Source organism: Oreochromis aureus, linkage group 23 (assembly GCF_013358895.1).
Source record: "Oreochromis aureus strain Israel breed Guangdong linkage group 23, ZZ_aureus, whole genome shotgun sequence".
Taxonomy (NCBI): Eukaryota; Metazoa; Chordata; class Actinopteri; order Cichliformes; family Cichlidae; genus Oreochromis; species Oreochromis aureus.
In genome coordinates, this window is record NC_052963.1 from 1,605,655 (window position 1) to 1,625,367 (window position 19,713).

At 40.0% G+C, this 19,713-nt stretch overlaps 1 long non-coding RNA gene across 1 annotated transcript; it reads left to right on the forward strand.

Annotated features, from left to right (window-relative positions):
- Window positions 1–18,507: 18,507 nt before the first annotated feature.
- LOC120436018 lies at window positions 18,508–19,645 on the forward strand. The gene is made up of 3 exons (XR_005610052.1): window positions 18,508–18,573; window positions 18,791–18,906; window positions 19,429–19,645. It is a non-coding gene; the product is annotated as an uncharacterized LOC120436018 (long non-coding RNA).
- The last annotated feature ends 68 nt before the right edge of the window (window positions 19,646–19,713 follow it).

Sequence of the window (19,713 nt, forward strand, 5' to 3'; positions counted from 1 at the left end):
TCGACTCGTCTGACAAAAGCTAGCTAACAGACAATAAACCATATGAAAGTTGGACCTCAACAATGCCAGACGTTTTCCTGCATTTTCCATTTGTTTTGGTAACAACTTTATTTTAAATGAAGAAACTGCAATATATTAAAGTTAAGCTAGCCAGTGCTTCCAACTGCTCAGTGTAACTTTCACTCTTAAATCCCCCCCTACGAACTTTAAATATATTTTAGTATTCTGCAAAGATCATGCCAGGTCTCTCTTGGAAATGAGATTTTTAATCTCAATGAGATTTTTACCTGGATAAATAAAGGACTAATAAAATCAGATGGTTATGTTTGCATCTGGCAATAAATACTTGTATGTTGTCTAAGGAGCTTGGAAAGAATGTTTTTTGTATTTTTTCTCTCTCTTTGTGCTTTGTTTGTGTCATTTTTCCTGTTGTGAAGATAACTTTTATACATGAAAGTAGCTCAATTAAAGTCTGAGTTGCAAACCAGTAGAGAGTGGTAGGGACCAGCATAGGAGAGAATCCAGTTCTTGGCTGAAGTGAGTGAGCTCCAAGGCTCCTGCCAAGAGCACAGAGCATGAGAGGTTACACAAAGACAGGCTAGCAGTGTACATAATAGGAACACCAATTTCCCACAACCGTAAGCTGACAATCTGGCAAAGAGTGAAGGTCTGCACTGGTCTTAAATGCTGCTGCAATGAGCCGCAGGTGAGGAGAAGGTGGACCTGTGGCCCGAAGCTCTGCCTGGAGGTGGAGTTGACATCTCAGGAGAGAAGTGGAAAACTACTCCAGGAAGACCAAAATGCACCGGATCATGACAGACAGTCACAGTATTCCAGTTTAATAGAGCCAATGTAATGAAGTGGTGTTTCATTACTTGTTCAATTTGCATATGGTGCAAATATTACATTGCATATTACAGATGGTGTACGATAAAGATAGTATCAGCCACAATTGTAATTGATTATAATGTGTTTGTATACAAACACAATATACATGTAATGTATATTTGCAGTTATTGTGAATATGGGTGCTGATTTATAGCATATCACTCACCTTATTTCTCCTTTGTCTCGTCCTGGGGCAAAAATGTCCAAGGGGTTATATTTGGGATTTGTATGGTTATATGTTTTAAATGTAATTATAGGGTTATGGATAGATTTAGATTTGAAAATAAAAATATCACCTCAATGTTTACATGGCTAATTGTCTTTTTGGAAAAGTGTTTGAACACCCCTGGCAGGTTATGACCAGGGTGTGTCTTATCAGCAGCAGGTATAAAGTGCAGCCAGTTGCAGAATTAGAGCGTTTTGTTTGCTTTTCTGTTGGTAGAGGCTACTGGTGCTCCACAGAGCTGCAATGATTAGAGTCTTGTTGCTCAACGGTCATTTGTCACCCTATTTGGGATGGGGTGGAACCAACACCTTGTTGAATCTAGGCCACAAAGCATTAGGGCGGTTCTTAAGGCAGAAATGGTTCAACATGGTACCAGCAGAACGTATCTAACAGTGTTCAGTGAGTGCATGTCAAAATGTGGGTGATCTAGATTTAGATTTCTTTTTATTCCAAATTATTTACTATACACATCGGCATCCATCATGCCGGCTTTGACTTCAACATCTCTGTTGTAGAGATTGGAAAAATAAATTCCATATAGTTTAAAAACAAAAAACACACACACCAAAAAAAAAAAAAAAAGAAAAAAAAAAAGACATGTGCAGCTGGTCTCTACACCCTGAAATTGCCCAGAATCTATCTAATCCAAATCTATGTCTGAAATTTGTAGCACCAAGTTTAGTCCTATGCAACTCCTACAGCTTAGCTGAATTCAGGAAACATACCAACATATCTGACATGGAGAGAAAAACATGATTAAGACAGCTTGAAAACATTTAGAGAAGAGCTTATTTTCAAAGTCGATACTTGACTGTGTTCTCAAAGTTAAAAGTAATACCAAAAGTTTGAAAATTAAACTAATACAGCACTGTGCCATCCACACTGACTAATGGAATTGTGTTTCAACAGGAAAACTAAGATTTGTACTCTTAAAACATTGGTTTCTAGCCTGCGATGAGTATTTATATGCACTGTGGATATGTTGGAGGAGAAACGATGTGAAAAGTCAAATTGGGAGTCCAGTAACAATTAGCATCTGCTTCCAAAGCTCCTCATAGCCGCTCACAGCCACAGTATGGCAGTGGATATGAGCAATTTCTTGTAACTTTGTTTTAAAATCTGTTTATGTTTTGCCCTCACACACACAAAAGATTGTCAGTGAGACAAACTGCTGACAGTGACGCCATATCATGCCGCCTCAGCAACTTGCAGCCAAACATTACCCATAATTCTCCTCCAAAGTGACTCCCAAAACAGCTGCATATGAAACTGGAAGGTTCAAATTAAAATTTCATCATTTGTTTTGAATCCCCCAGTATGACCGAGGGAACAGTGCAAGCCAGTGTGTAGTAGTGCAGGAAACTCCCACTCCAGATGGCTGCTGTGTGTGGTACCCTAATGAACACAGCGCCCACGCATGGACCCTGGTATGTAGTTAGTGAACGAGGACACACATGGCCTGGGCACAGCTCGTATGCTGTCTGTAGAATGTGATCTGTGCGAGAGGAAAATGATGCAACAGCATCTGGTCACTGAGAACCAAAGATGCAGAACAGCTGGGATGCTATGAATGGGTACGGATAGAAGTCCTCCATTCATTTAACGTTTTACGTGTTTCTCTGCATAATATCTCAGTTTGACTCACATGTCTGCAGCTCGCTGTTATTTTCATTACTGCTACTGCTGCACTTGCATAAACAGTAAAAGGTGATTAACTCAAGACCTAGAGCAGAGGCAGTGTTACATTTTTTGTTGTTACCCCAACACAGAATACAGCCATGGCTGGGTATTTGAAGTATTTCAAGGAGACCTAAAAAGACAACGGAGGATTGTTTTGGGCTTTTATTCTAAGTTTGCAGAAAGGGACATATTTAGAATTTTGATAAAAGTATCATAAAACTATTTCTATGCCAATTCTACATCAGTAATGGGGTAGACTGTTCCAGTCAAAGTCCCATAAGAAATGAAAGTCCAACAAATACCAATATGATTTATGCAGTTAAGAAAAGACATGTTTGTTTTTTTTAACACGTTTAGAATTTGGACAAGTTGTACTGTTAGTTGTGTGAGATTACAGGAATCATGTGCCAGTTTACAACTGTGAGAAACTGAAAACAACAACAGTCCCAGCTATAATCTTCAGCTAAGAGAATTTCAAAAAAATTTAAGGCAGATTTTAATTAAATTCACTCAGTGATATTAATGCCTCAGGGCCACTTTATCACCACTTTAGCCTAAAATAGTGATAAAAATGGTGTTAAAGGCAAAAACAAGCTTAGATTACTATTTTACTGATAGATTACTAACAGATAATAGTTTGGCAACCTGGGTGTGCCCTCCTTCTGTCCATATGATAGTTGGGATACAGTCCAGACCAACCACATACCCTGGATAAGCAGAGGAAGAAGGATGAATGGATGGCTATTGATAACTACCATGCAAGGCTAGCTAGAATTAGCTGGAATCAGAACAGCTACAATTTAAAATAAATACAATAAATTAAAAGAAATCGCTGTTGTGTGTAAGGTGGCAAAGTCTAGGATGAAGCCAGCAGACTTGTGGGTCTCCAACTGCTGCATCTGTAACAAAACACACTCAAAAAGCACAACACCTGAAAGACAAATCAAATGGAGTTACTCAAAGAAGCATATATCTTTTCTGTAGTGTGTGTATGTGTGTGTGTGAGAGAGTGTCAAGAGTTTATTTTTAATAAGACATTCTTCAGGTTGAATAAAGACACTCAGACAGTTAGAATATAATAACAGCAACGTGCACGGGTGAGGACTCTGGCGAGACCCACACTGAGTGCAGGCGACAGTTCTTTATTTATAGGTTACATCGCGTATGCAAGTACATCACATTTCCTCTTTTACAAGTTCCTCTTTTACCAACGGTTGTGTGTGGGTGTGTGTGTGTCACATGTGTGTCTGGCTGCTTCCTCTAGGAAACGTGGTGTACTTTTCAACTCTTGTGGTTTGGGTGCTGCATCTGTTTCCTGTTTAACTTACTTGTGTTGCATGGTTAAATGTCAGCTTGCAAAACGGTGGAAAAGTTCAGCAAACCTTGTGAAATATGAACACTTCATGATATGCTTGTTAATGAAAAACAACGAATAAAAACACATAAAACATAAAATCTTACAACAGAGAGAAAGAGGCAGGATGTGAGCGGTTGTCATGAAACAATTTGATAATGAAGGTGAGAAGCAGAGGCTGACCATACCAGGTGTATGATGTGTGACAGATGTGACATGAGCAGGTGACGGCTGGTCAACAGTGCTGATGTCAGGTGAAGCGATATCAATAACACAGTATAAACTGGCATGAGTTTAAAGCTGTTTGAAGCCAAGAGGAAAAAGGTAAAGCTGATGCTAAGCCTGACAGAAGAAGGCCTGTTCCACCTTGTACACAGTAGTGCTGATGAGTGACAGAGAGCCCCCTGCTATAGCATGATAAGCTGATCTGAGTGCCAGAATTAGGACACTGAGTGCTGTTAGCATGACATATCAAATTACAGCTACTGAGTGGAAGTACTACTGAAGATGATGATGCTGTCTTTTAATCTGAACAGTGGAAAGGTACAGTAGCAAATTGTGGTATGATACAATTGTAGTGTGTAAAAGCCACTGAGTAACTGCTAAGGGCCTCTACACTACTCGTGTAAACTTTCAGGCCCAAAGCTCTTGCAGGAATGAGCCCAGAATAAACGGGACAAGAGAGTCAATATCAGCCAGGATACATTAAAGTTTATTATTTTAAAAGAAAACAAAGGGTTTGCAATAGGCCTAAAACATCACAATAAAAAGGTCACTAACGACCACAATATACGCTTATTGGTGCAACCCGCCAGCAATGCAACTATCACCTGAGGGCTTGCTCTCCCCCGGCGGCCCCAGATGCTTGTTGCTTTAAAAGAAAGCAATCCACCCAACAGAACACTTATCGCATTCACTAAGTGTTTTAGTTCAGGCAATAATTGTAGCACTACAATCACTCTTAATGAAAATTAGTCACAGCAAATCCACACAGAGCACCTCTGTGAGACCTAATCTCCCTAAGGTAAGAGCCCAGCTCAGGGATTGCACACTGCCTGACTAATATTGCACCAGCCCAGTAAAGATAAAAACAAACCCAGAATAAAAAAACAGTTTTAAAAGGTGACCCTACTCTAAAACCAACTTGGGAGAAAAACGCAACGAAAAGGAGGAGGAAAAAACAGTGACAAATTCACATGTGCAGCCTGTCCTGCAGGAGGCAATACAATATAAATTACATTGCAGTGCATAAATATCCTTTTTTAATGTCAAATACATTAAATTAACATACTTCCAGCTGAACACTATGTTTGCTGCACAACTTGCTTGTGGTCTTCTCAATCATCTCAGGCTCTTCACCTTCACAGGTGCTCCTCAGTGCAAATGCGTGAAGAAGAGCACCTGCTGCTACTTCCTCTTTTATACCCTCCATTGGGTTCCCTGGTTCCTAAAGCCTTCCCCATTACACAATAAAAACTAAAATTGGATATGATATTAGATCTGCACTCTCAGTAAGACTTATCTACTGATACCTTTAGTACACTGACATTTTCTTCATGGACGTTCATTCTTGACCTTTAGAATTAGAATGCATAACAAAATCTAAGCTGAAAGGTGTAATCTGTCAGCCTTGTTGCATATTCTGCTTTCTTTATCAGATATTGAGCTGAAGCCATGATGTTGCATCCAGGTAAGGCTCTTTTGAATTACATTTAAAAGCAGTGTTTCTCTCCACTTCCAAGAAAATTACCTGAATTACCTCTTCAGGTTTTAAGTTTGATTTGTGCAACCATCACATTCTCTCACTTTGAATATAAATTTAGATAGAATTAATACTGCCTTATTAGAAGTATTACCATTGCCAACACAGTAAAACGTTTACATATTTAGTTTTGAGAATTGTTGAAAAACTGAAACTGGTAGCACTTTCTTTTACATTTTAGTAATAAAGGGGTAATAGTAGGGAAACAAGGGAAAATAAGAACGGAATGTGGTAATTTCTAGGTTATTACCATGCAATTACCAAACTACTTAATATCCAGCTAATATCATGGTAGCAACATGGTAGCTTGTTCAATTCAGGGTTGTGAGGGGCACAACACCACCATCCTGCACCGCCTTCATCACTGATTGGCCCCAAACCATCCAAAGATATATATGTACATATGTAAGTATTATCAGGCCCAACAACTACAGGCCCATATCTAAATTGTGTGTTCTAGCAGAAGTTCTAGAAAAGTTTATTAGTGAACAACTGAAAGAGTTTTTGGACAAAAGTTCAGTTCTTTCTCAACATCAGTGTGGATTCAGAAAACAACACAGCACAATAACTACTGCTATCAAAGTGGTTAATGACATCATTGATTCAATGGACTGCAAAAAAAATGCTGCTTTTTCTTGACTTGTCAAAGGCTTTTGATACAGTTGACCATGCCATTTTAGTAAATAGCCTAAACAATATTGGTCTATCTGTAAATGCTGTAAGTTGGTTATCAAATTACTTGTCAGCAAGAAAACAGTGTGTCCATGCTGCTGGGTCTTCTTCCTCTTTTCTCCCAGTATCCATATTAGGACCATTGCTCTTTTCTCTTTACATAAACAACCTTTGTGATAACTTATCAAATGCTGAATTCCTGAATTCATTTAACTCAACTTAAGTTGGTGTTAAATCCAGAGAAATCCAAGTTCATGTTATTCTCAAATGGCAAAGAGTTGTTAGCTACATCTCCTAAGATTAAAACTATTCAAGGAAATGAAATTGAAACACTCACATCTTACAAGTATCTAGGGATCATTATAGATCAGAATTTGTCATTTAAAACCCACATTAAAAGGCTTGTGTCGAAGTTAAAACTAAAACTATGTTACTTTTTTAGAAATCATTCCTGTTTCTCCCTCCAAGTGAGAAAACACTTGATTCGTGCAACTTTTTTACCTTATTGGATTACGGTCACCTGCTTTTTATGAATGCACCTGTCCACTACCTAAAGAGGTTGGATACTGTCTACCATAGTGCTTTATGTTTTATTACTGGCTATGGAAATCATGTACATCATTGTTCTTTGTATGCTGCTGCTAAATGTCCATCTTTGTATATTCGCAGACTTTTCCATTGGTTGCTCTTTATCTATAAATCTCTCCTTGGGCTGGTTCCCTCTTATTTATGTGTTTATATGTGTAAAAACCACAACCAATACAGCCTTCGTTCGCACAATATCATACAATTGATTGTCCCAAAAATCAGAACAGAATTGGGAAAAAGGCATTTAAATACGCTGCCCGTTTCCTCGAATAGTCTGCAGAAGGAACTAAAATAATCAGAATTGGTTACCTTGGGGGAGTTTAAGTCCATCTTAAAGGAACAAGAGAATAACTCTTTTACTCAGTGTGATTGTTCTTAATTGATCTGTTATTGTATATTTTGCACATGTTCGTACAGGATATTGTATTTGTTTTAAATGTTATATACTTATATGTTATATACTACATGTATTTTGACTTTTGTTACCATGATGCCAGGTCTCTCTTGGAAATGAGATTTTTAATCTCAATTAGATTTTTTACCGGGATAAATAAAGGACTAAAAAACAAAATTAGCTAAGCTATCGTTAGCTGCTAACCTACTGTTACCTACTCTGTTAGTGGTGTAAGTTGGCAATATGTGACATAAGCTAATAACTACAAGAGACATGGTCCTAAATATAACTTAAGGAATAAAAAAAATGTTTTACTTACCTTGTAGTCCTACATCAGTAGCTAGAATGTGGGTTTGGTTCCAAATATATTGTTATAATCCATTGGTTTATACAAGCATGGATCTACGAGACAAGCCCAAAAGGAGGCAAATGGTGGTTAAAGTCAGCAGTTGGTGCCCAACTTCTTCTTTGTATTTATCCAGGAATAAAATAGAAAGTGTAGACTCCCAGTAGGCAGCAGTCTGCCACCTACTGGCAGCCAGGTTTTTGCAGACTGTTTCTATTTATGCTTATTACACAGAAACTACCACAAGTGTTTTCAGGTAGTAATTACACACATTCTAAGTTTAAGTTAAACTTTAATAGGTTATTTATTTTTTATAAAATAGAAACAGACAGTTTTGCATTTTGCAGCTGTTTTGTGCTTATGACACAGAAACTACCAGCGGTAATTGCATGGTAATAACTTAGAAATTACAACATTATTAATTTCTAGTTCCAAATGTTTTCCCTACTATTACCCCTTTATTATTGAACTTTAAAAGAAGTGCTACCCTCTAGACACTTTTACACTGCTTTGACTGTTACTGTCCTTTCTTTTACATTTCTATCCATAGTTTATTTTTTTCAGTTCATTTTTTCTGGTCCTGTGTTTAAAATACATCCATCCATCCATCTTCATCCACTTTATCTGAGGCCGGGTCACGGGGGCAGCAGCCTAAGCAGAGAAGCCCAGACCTCCCTCTCCCCAGCCACCTCCTCCAGCTTATCCGGGGGAACACCAAGGCGTTCCCAGGCCAGCCGAAAGATATAATCTCTCCAGCGTGTCCTGGGTCTGCCCCGGGGCCTCCTCCCGGTGGGACATGCCCGGAACACCTCACCCAGGAGACGCCCAGGAGGCATCCTTGTCAGATGCCCGAACCACCTAAGCTGACTCCTTTCGATGTGGAGGAGCAGCGGCTCTACTCTGAGCCCCTCCCGGATGGCTGAACTTCTCATTTCCGCCGCTTGTATCCGCGATCTCGTTCTTTCGGTCACTACCCACAGCTCGTAGCCATAGGTGAGGGTAGGGACGTAGATCGACCGGTAAATTGAGAGCTTCGCTTTTACACTCAGCTCCCTCTTCACCAAGACGGACCGGTGCAGCGGCCGCAGCACCAATCCATCTGTCGATCTCCGGCTCCCTTCTCCCATCACTCGCGAACAAGACCCCGAGATACTTGAACTCCTCCACTTGGGGCAGGAACTCATCCCCGACCCGGAGTGGGCACTCCACCCTTTTCCGGCTGAGAACCATGGCCTCAGATTTGGAGGTGCTGGTCCTCATTCCCGCTGCTTCCCACTCGGCTGCGAACCGTTCCAGTGCGAGCTGGAGGCCTTCACCTGATGAAGCCAACAGAACCACATTATCCGCAAAAAGCAGAGATGAGATTCTGAGGCCACCGAAGTGAAAGCCCTCCGCCACTTGGCTGCGCCTAGAAATCCTGTCCATAAAAAATATGAACAGAACCAGTGACAAAGGGCAGCCCTGGCGGAGCCCATCACCCACCGGGAACGAGTCTGACTTATTGCCGGCAATGCGAACCAAACTCTTGCAACGGTTGTATAGGGATCGAATGGCCCGTAGCAATGGGCCAGACACCCCATACTCCCGCACACCTCCCACAGGACACCCGAGGGACACGGTCGAATGCCTTCTCCAAGTCCACAAAACACATGTAGACTGGTTGGGCAAACTCCCATGCACCCTCAAGTATCCTTGAGAGGATAAAGAGCTGGTCCAGTGTTCCGCGACCAGGACGAAAACCACATTGTTCCTCCTGTATCCGAGGTTCGATTAGCGAACGAACTCTCCTTTCCAGCACCCTGGCATAGACTTTCCCAGCGAGGGAGGCTGAGGAGTGTGATCCCCCTATAGTTGGAACACACCCTCCAGTCCCCCTTCTTAAAGATGGGGACCACCACCCCGGTCTGCCAGTCCAGGGGTACTGCCCCTGATCTCCACGCAACATTGTAGAGGCGTGTCAACCAGGACAGCTCTACAACGTCCAGAGCCTTCAGGAACTCGGGGCAGACCTCATCAACACCAGGGGCTCTGCCACCAAGGAGTTGTTTAACTGCCTCAGTGACCTCGCCCCCGGAAATTGGCGGGTCATTCCCCTCATCCCCAGACTCTGCTTCCTCCTCGGAAGACGTGTCAGTGGGATTAAGGAGGTCCTCGAAGTATTCCTTCCACCATCTGACAATTTTCTCAGTTGACATCAGCACTATACACAGTGCAGGTAGAGCACCGCTTTCCCCTCCTGAGAAAATACAGGAAAAAAAAAAACACTATAAAAAAGAAAACTCACCAGGTACTTTGTGTTAAAAACTATTTTTACTAGTTTGGAAGTCTTCCATGCTGATTTATGTCATTTCTCATGACATCCAGGCAGGGTTGGCACTCACTCCAGAGGCAGTAGTGGAGGAGTGTGTGTCTAGATGGCTTTGTCTTGTGGCCCAACTAAAGGAGTGGGTTAGAGATTTGACCTTGGCTGCTGTTCTCTTTAGATTTTTTTACCAGCTGTTGAAGTAAGAATATGGAATGTACTGGAGTAATAACGTAGAATGAGTTAAGTGTAATGATGGTCTAATGAGGAACATGTAATGTGCCTTCTTACAGTGTTTGAGACAAGCACTCATCTTATCCCTTTATGTTGTTTGCATATGTCGTATTATGACAGAACCACTGAACTAAGTACAGAGAAATATCAGTCTTTCTTTAGTATTGTGACAGTTACTAATAAAAAAATATATACAAAAGATTCATATTAAAATGTAACATGTAGTGCTGTCAGTAAGTTAAAGATAACTGGCAAGGCTCAGACACAATTTCAAGTCTAAAACCAGACTGGGACTCAGCTGTAATCGGAAAATTCTAGTTTTCACATTTCACATTCAGATTTAGGTGTTAGAACTTCACGGTATGATTTTTGTGTAACCTTTGCATGCTTAGATGCAGTATGTGTATGTGTCAATATGACCTGGTGAAAACTGCTTAGCTTCGTTTAACGATGTTTCACTATGCTATCTGCTAACTGTTAGGGCGTAGAAGGACAAAAGTCCAAAGATGACCAGTGCCAGGAGCTTCCTGGGAAAAGATAGCAGGAGTCGCTCTCTGACCAGCAACAGCCCATGAGACAAAACCCTGTAGTAACTGAAAAATACAGAGTTGTGTGTGAGGGTATAAAAGGGACGCTGCGATGCCCCATGACTGTGAACTGTGATGTCTGATGTGTGTTGGCTCTCCTGCATGCAGTAATTAACCCTTTAAGACCTACCATAGAACCAGGTCCGCCAGAGCTTATCTTTACATTTTTACATGCTCTAGTGCCATTTTTTGGGAGCATTTCAAGTTGCTACACATCAATACAACCATTATAGCGCAAATTGTAATATGTATGCATTAATTCAATTCAATTCAATTCAATTTTATTTATATAGCGCCAAATCACAACAAAAGTCGCCTCAAGGCGCTTTATATTGTACAATAGATCGCACAATAATAAATACAGAGAAAACCCCAACAATCATATCATATGACCCCCTATGAGCAAGCACTTTGGCGACAGTGGGAAGGAAAAACTCCCTTTTAACAGGAAGAAACCTCCGGCAGAACCAGGCTCAGGGAGGGGCGGCCATCTGCTGCGACCGGTTGGGGTGAAGAAGGAAAACAGGATGAAAGACATGCTGTGGAAGAGAGACAGAAATTAATAACAGATATGATTCGATGCAGAGAGGTCTATTAACACATAGTGAGTGGCTGGAAAGGAAAAACTCAATGCATCATGGGAATCCCGGCAGCCTACGTCTATTGCAGCATAACTAAGGGAGGATTCAGGGTCACCTGGTCCAGCCCTAACTATATGCTTTAGCAAAAGGAAAGTTTGAAGCCTAATCTTGAAAGTAGAGATAGTGTCTGTCTCCCGAATCCAAACTGGAAGCTGGTTCCACAGAAGAGGGGCCTGAAAACTGAAGGCTCTGCCTCCCATTCTACTTTTAAATACTCTAGGAACAACAAGTAAGCCTGCAGAGCGAGAGCGAAGTGCTCTAATAGGGTGATATGGTACTACAAGGTCATTAAGATAAGATGGGGCCTGATTATTTAAGACCTTGTATGTGAGGAGCAGGATTTTGAATTCAATTCTGGATTTAACAGGAAGCCAATGAAGGAAGCCAAAACAGGAGAAATCTGCTCTCTTTTCTAGTCCCTGTCAGGACTCTTGCTGCAGCATTTTGGATTAGCTGAAGACTTTTCAGCGAGTTTTAGGACATCCTGATAATAAAGAATTACAGTAGTCCAGCCTGGAAGTAATAAATGCATGAACTAGTTTTTCAGCGTCACTCTGAGACAGGATATTTCTAATTTTAGAGATGTTGCGCAAATGGAAGAAAGCAGTCTTACATATTTGTTTAATATGTGCATTGAAGGACATGTCCTGGTCAAAAATGACTCAAGGTTCCTCACAGTCTTACTGGAGGCCAAGGTAATGCCATCCAGAGTAAGAATCTGCTTAGATACCATATTTCTAAGATTTTCAGGGCCGAGTACAATAACCTCAGTTTGATCTGAATTAAGAAGCAGAAAGTTAGCGGCCATCCAGGTCTTTATGTCTTTAAGACATTCCTGCAGTTTAACTAATTGGTGTGTGTTACCTGGCTTCATGGATAGATAGAGCTGCGTGTCATCTGCATAGCAGTGAAAATTTATGCTATGTCTTCTAATGATGCTGCCTAAGGGAGCATGTATAATGTAAATAGAATTGGTCCTAGCACTGAACCCTGTGGAACTCCGTAATTGACCTTAGTGGGTGAAGAGGACTCTCCATTTACTTGAACAAATTGGAGTCTATTAGATAGATATGATACAAACCACTGCAGTGCAGTACCTGTAATACCTACAGCATGTTCTAATCGCTCTAATAGGATATTATGATCAACAGTATCAAACGCAGCACTAAGGTCTAGCAGGACAAGCACAGAGATGAGTCCACTGTCAGAGGCCATAAGAAGATCATTTGTAACCTTCACTAAAGCTGTTTCTGTGCTGTGATGAGCTCTGAAACCTGACTGAAACTCTTCAAATAAGCCATTCCTCTGCAGATGATCTGTTAGCTGTTTGACAACTACTCTTTCAAGGATTTTTGATATGAAAGGAAGGTTGGAGATTGGCCTGTAATTAGCTAAGACTGCTGGGTCTAGAGATGGCTTTTTGAGTAAAGGTTTAACTACAGCCAGCTTGAAGGCCTGTGGTACATAGCCGATTATTAGAGATAGGTTGATCATACTTAAGATCGAAGAATTAATTAATGGCAGGACTTCTTTGAGCAGTTTTGTAGGAATGGGGTCTAAAAGACACGTTGATGGTTTGGAGGAATTAATTATTGAAGTTAACTCAGAAAGATCAATTGGAGAAAAAAAGTCCACAGTAACTACATAAATTGCAAAAAAGTGCAATAAACTAAAAAAAAAAAGAAAATCGTTTTTGTTTTTTTTACATATATTTCTAGTTAGAGAAATTTAAGAGGTTTATCCCTCAAAACTGTAAATACAAAAAAGTTGAACAAAATAGTTTCAAACAACAGGAAATTTATTATGAGTGTCTTCATAGTTTTATTTTTGAAATACACCAATTTTTATACACTGCAGGAAAAATGAAAATAAATATTATAATGCAAATTTGCAAAAAAAAAAAACAGCATGTGCATCAAAATAAACTATTTCCAGCAGTGCAGTTTTAGTTCTAAGCATCCCAGAAACTGTGCAGAAAAGCATAAAGTCAAACATGACTTTTAAAAACATCAGTATAGGCTTATAAGGCCCCGAAGGTAAAAAACTACATTTTCCACAAAAATAACGTCACTTCCGGTTTCGGGCAGGTAATGGCAGACATGCGATAGTTCACGCTGACGTCTATTCAAACCTAGGAAGTGTTGCGAACAGCTGATTGGATCAGCAAAGCGTGTTTCTGGAATATTATGTTTTTGATACTGCAAGTGCATTTTATGCAATTTTTCCAAAGCTATATGTGGAAGCAAACCGTGACCTAGGGCAAGCTGATGGCATAAGATGAAAGTACAACTCCTCTGGTTTCATACGCAAAAAAAATTATTGCGCTAGCTTACGTGGTTCCGGTTCTACAGGGATTTAAAAATAGTTACGCAAAACGGAGCGTGCCCGCTCCGACCGGTTTTAAAGGGTTAAAATAGCTTGACCACAGCTGGCCGTGTTGCAGACTTTATTAACAGAAAATCCCACAACACAGCTTAAGATATTGAAAGGAAAAAAGCTAACTAGAAACTGGGGAAGAGCAACACAAAGAACTTTCAGGAAAACATGAAATGACTTGAAAATGTGACCACTGGAAAACAAAGAGAAGTTAGTCTTTGGGTGGGCGATTTACCAATCAGACACAAGCATGGCAAAAGATAAAGGGACCTTAGAGATCAAATGTATAGGTAAGTGAAGTAAAAGAAGAAAGGTAATTTAAAAAAGAAGCATATGGTGCCTGAAAGGAAACCTAAAGTCATGTGATGGCTGCAGTTACAGCCACACATATTGGGTAATATCTACCAAACATCACAGTGCAACAATAGAGACTTATACATAACACTACACTTACACTAGTGATCAAAAGTTTTAGAACACCCCAATATTTCCAGTTATTTATTCCAATTCAAATCATTCAAGTCCAATAAATAGCTTGAATGGTACAAAGGTAAGTGGTGAAAAAAATTAAGGTTAGCCAAAAGTGAAAAATAATGTATATTTCAGAATTATACCAAAAGGCCTTTTTTAGGGACAACATGGGTTAACAATTTAAAGCTGTTCTGCAGCAATGGAGATTGATCAAGCCTTGAAAGCTGGTGCTACTAATTCCTACAGGTGTTCCAACTTTTCAGGATTACTGACAGACCCAAAGACACAACTGAACCAGAGGACAAGTTTCTGAAAGTTAACAGCTTGTGTGATCGGCGGCTCACAGGACAACAGCTTCAAGCAGCTTAATAGTGGTCGTAGTAAGCAAGTCTCAGTTTCAGCTGTGAAGAGAAGACTTCAAGCTGCAGGTTTGACAGGATGAGTTGCAGCAAGAAAGCCAGACGTCAGAATAAGACAAAGAGGCTTGTCTGGGCCATGAAACACCATTGGAGTCCATTGGAATATTGAAGACTGGAAGAAGGTGTTATGGACTGATGAATCAAAATTTGAAATCTTTGGTTTATCACGCAGGATCTTTGTACGCCGTCGAGTAGGTGAAAGGATGGTTCCACAGTGTGTGGCATCAACTGTCAAACATGGAGGAGGAAGTGTGATGGTCTGGGGCTGTTTGCTGGATCCAGGGTTGGTGACTCGTACAGAGTGAGAGGCACCCTGAACCAAAACCACAGCATTCTGCAGCACCATGCAGTACCCTCTGGTATGGACCTAGTTGTTCCTAGTTGGTTCCTACAGCAAGATAATGACCCAAAACGTAAGTCCAAACTGTGCCAGAACTACCTCAGGAACAAAGAACAAGATGGTGAGCTTGGTAACATGGAGTGTCCAGTACAGTCTCCAGACTTAAACCCATTGAGCTGGTTTGAACTGGACAGAAGAGTGAAAGCAAAGCAGCCTACAAGGTCCACATTTATGGGAACTTCTGCTACAGATATGGGAGAATATTTGATTCCTATTGTAGAAAGAATGACACGGCTGTGTTCAGCTGTTATATCTGCCAAAGGTGGCTACTGATGAGTCAAAGGTTAGAACACATTTTGGTCTGTAAATCGATTCCATGATTTATTTTTAACTCCAATTGCTTTTTTGTAAAATGAGACATTAAACTGCATAATTTTCAGTAAAAAAAAAAACTGGAGAAATTGGGGTTTTCTAAAACTGTATATTTAGCTTTCTTTAAATAAAGGATTTAATTTACACAGTAATAGAGAATTATTTTTGGTATAGAATTAATTTACATAATACTATATTCTGAAGTAATAGCATTTTAGTTAACACTGTTGTATGTATAACTTGAGTTAATCTTTTTCTTTGTTTTCTGAGTTACCTCAATGACAGCTGCTCCTTGGCTGATGAACTAAGAGGTGGAAAAAGGGTGGAGCAAGCCTACATGGAGACGCAGGTACCACAACTCTGGATCATAGGGGGAAATGAAATTTGCTATGTTAGTTTCACTTAGGGTTTTTTGTATTCTACCCCTTTTTGTGTCTTTGTGGGCTGACCAGCCAATATTTAAGTTTCCCCTTTGTCTCACTTTGAAAAGTCAGCTTGTTTGAATCAGTGTTATTTGTTGCCAGTTTTTGAGTAGAACTCTGTTACTCTGACCTCTCTTATGGCCCAAGATTGTGATTTTTGTGCAATTTACCCAAGTTTGTTTTTTGGGTTAAATACTAAAAGGCCAAAATCCAAAAAATGTTTTGTTTTTTTTATGTTTTACATCGGGCACAAAGTACATTTTGTAAAAAAGTGCTTAAAAAATACTGAATTATCTACTGTTGAAATTAAGGCTAAAGTGCTGGAGATCCTGGTACTGGATTCTGGTACTGTATGTTTGCACCTATTTCTGTTCGTACATGTTTATTTTCTTCCTTTTATTTTATCATAACATGACAGCCTTTCAAATTTTTGAAAGTTGCACAATAGATGTGATATCACTTGTGCGTAGGAAAAAACAAAAAAATAAAACAAACCTTCCTCCAAGGTACTGAGTTACATTTAAGCCCCCAATGAAAAGCATGCTTTTAGATACTTCTAAAGCCTGGATAATTGCACTTAATACAGTTGATGAAAAGCTGCCTGTGAGGAGAACTACATTCCACTTGCATTTCAAGCCATGTTAAATAAGTTATATCTACAGCATAGAAAAATTGAATGGGTGATGGCATGTTGTAAGAAAGAAAAAGATGAAAGAAAAAAAGAAAACAGTAGGTGGGGCATCTCAGTAATAGACTAGAATAGAATAGCTCTTCTTTGTCATTGTAGATATACAACAATACAGAGAGTGCAGAGTTATTAGGCAAATGAGTATTTTGTCCACATCATCCTCTTCATGCATGTTGTCTTACTCCAAGCTGTATAGGCTCGAAAGCCTACTACCAATTAAGCATATTAGGTGATGTGCATCTCTGTAATGAGAAGGGGTGTGGTCTAATGACATCAACACCCTATATCAGGTGTGCATAATTATTAGGCAACTTCCTTTCCTTTGGCAAAATGGGTCAAAAGAAGGACTTGACAGGCTCAGAAAAGTCAAAAATAGTGAGATATCTTGCAGAGGGATGCAACAGTCTTAAAATTGCAAAGCTTCTGAAGCGTGATCATCGAACAATCAAGCGTTTCATTCAAAATAGTCAACAGGATTGCAAGAAGCGTGTGGAAAACCAAGGCGCAAAATAACTGCCCATGAACTGAGAAAAGTCAAGCGTGCAGCTGCCAAGATGCCACTTGCCACCAGTTTGGCCATATTTCAGAGCTGCAACATCACTGGAGTGCCCAAAAGCACAAGGTGTGCAATACTCAGAGACATGGCCAAGGTAAGAAAGGCTGAAAGACGACCACCACTGAACAAGACACACAAGCTGAAACGTCAAGACTGGCCCAAGAAATATCTCAAGACTGATTTTTCTAAGGTTTTATGGACTGATGAAATGAGAGTGAGTCTTGATGGGCCAGATGGATGGGCCCGTGGCGGATTGATTGTAAAGGGCAGAGAGCTCCAGTCCGACTCAGGCGCCAGCAAGGTGGAGGTGGAGTACTGGTTTGGGCTGGTATCATCAAAGATGAGCTTGTGGGGCCTTTTCGGGTTGAGGATGGAGTCAAGCTCAACTCCCAGTCCTACTGCCAGTTTCTGGAAGACACCTTCTTCAAGCAGTGGTACAGGAAGAAGTCTGCATCCTTCAAGAAAAACATGATTTTCATGCAGGACAATGCTCCATCACACGCGCGTCCAAGTACTCCACAGCGTGGCTGGCAAGAAAGGGTATAAAAGAAGAAAAACTAATGACATGGCCTCCTTGTTCACCTGATCTGAACCCCATTGAGAACCTGTGGTCCATCATCAAATGTGAGATTTACAAGGAGGAAAACAGTACACCTCTCTGAACAGTGTCTGGGAGGCTGTGGTTGCTGCTGCACGCAATGTTGATGGTGAACAGATCAAAACACTGACAGAATCCATGGATGGCAGGCTTTTGAGTGTCCTTGCAAAGAAAGGTGGCTATATTGGTCGCTGATTTGTTTTTGTTTTGTTTTTGAATGTCAGAAATGTATATTTGTGAATGTGGAGATGTTATATTGGTTTCACTGGTAAAAATAAATAATTGAAATGGGTATATATTTGTTTTTTGTTAAGTTGCCTAATAATTATGCACAGTAATAGTCACCTGCACACGTATGGAATCAGAACGATGCCACCTTGAAACGAAACCGAAAAAAATATTGAAACCGAAAAAATCGCTTACAATTTTTATTTTTCAGTTTCAATCCATTTTTTGGGGGTTTCAGTCCATTTTTCAGTTTCAATCTGCTGGCACTGTTTTGGCGTCCGGAGGCGCGCTTGAGGGGGCGGGGATTCCGACCCGCATGAATTTGCATACATTATAGAGTGCGTTGCTCGTGCTGACCGAGCTGCCATTTTTCTCTTTTTGCCTCTTTCAATGGCTGCATCAAGTTCAGGTGGACCCTCTAAACCGCAGGTAAGTAATCATTTTCCGTCGTCTTTCTTTGCTATTTCACTCGACTGGACATAGGTTTAGTTTTTATCAGCTAAATCTGGTGAAGTTGTGGTAAAATGCCAACATTAGCCTATTCGTTGTAGCAAGCTAGCTGGCAGCTAAAATTTGCTAAATTCAGTGATGCCCCTGTCTCTTTTGTGAATAAACAAACACTTTAACTTTGAAATGGATTCTGCAGTACAGGGATTTGAGGTTCAAACTGCAAAAGTATCTACAAGGATGCCAGAGCCTTACTCCTGATGGCCAGTGGTGATGATAACATATTAAGCAATGGCAGATTCCAGGCACATAACGGTAAGACAAGTGTAGGTTTGGAAGTAACGTCTTTATGGCAGTGTTGCAGGTCACCTTTTTTTTTTATACATCTTTGGTTGCCGTACTCTTTAAAACAAAATAGTTGCGTGTCTGTCAGTGTAAAAAGGGTGCTGTGCCAAGCCATTTGTAACTAAATTAATTTCAAATATGAATATTCTGCTCCAATCTGGACAAAAATTTTTCACATATTTTGCATTTTTTAGTATTTTTAAATCTCAAATGTATTTTAAAATACATTTGTATTTGTATACATTTGTCACCAACATGTAGCCACACATCTGAAAGCATATTGATTTGCTCTCCTGATATTTAGACTGTAGTACTGATATTTTAACATTTCATAAGAAATACATTCATAAGAAATGTATTTCTTATGAAATGGATGTACTTGCTTATGGAAACGATTTAATTTGTTTATCTTCCTGTTGTGTTCATGTATGTATGCATAGATTATTATGTCATTAGTGCAACAATTAGCAAATGTATCAATTTCTGTTCCAGGTACCATTAATAAGGAGGCAGTTCTATGAAAGATTGCTAACAAAGCTTCATGGAGCTCTACAACGCAGACCTGTAGATATGGACTATTTGCATTATGTCATCACTCATGAATTGAGACTTATACGGTCATTTGGTAATATTTTAGCAGTACCACAAGATATTCTTAATGCCTTATCCAATCTTTTGAGACTGATAAATTTTCAAGACGGAGAGAGACACCCACATTTTCTCTTGTTGATGTTGTATACACAGCGAGAGGACAACGTAAACTTAGTATATCAGAAG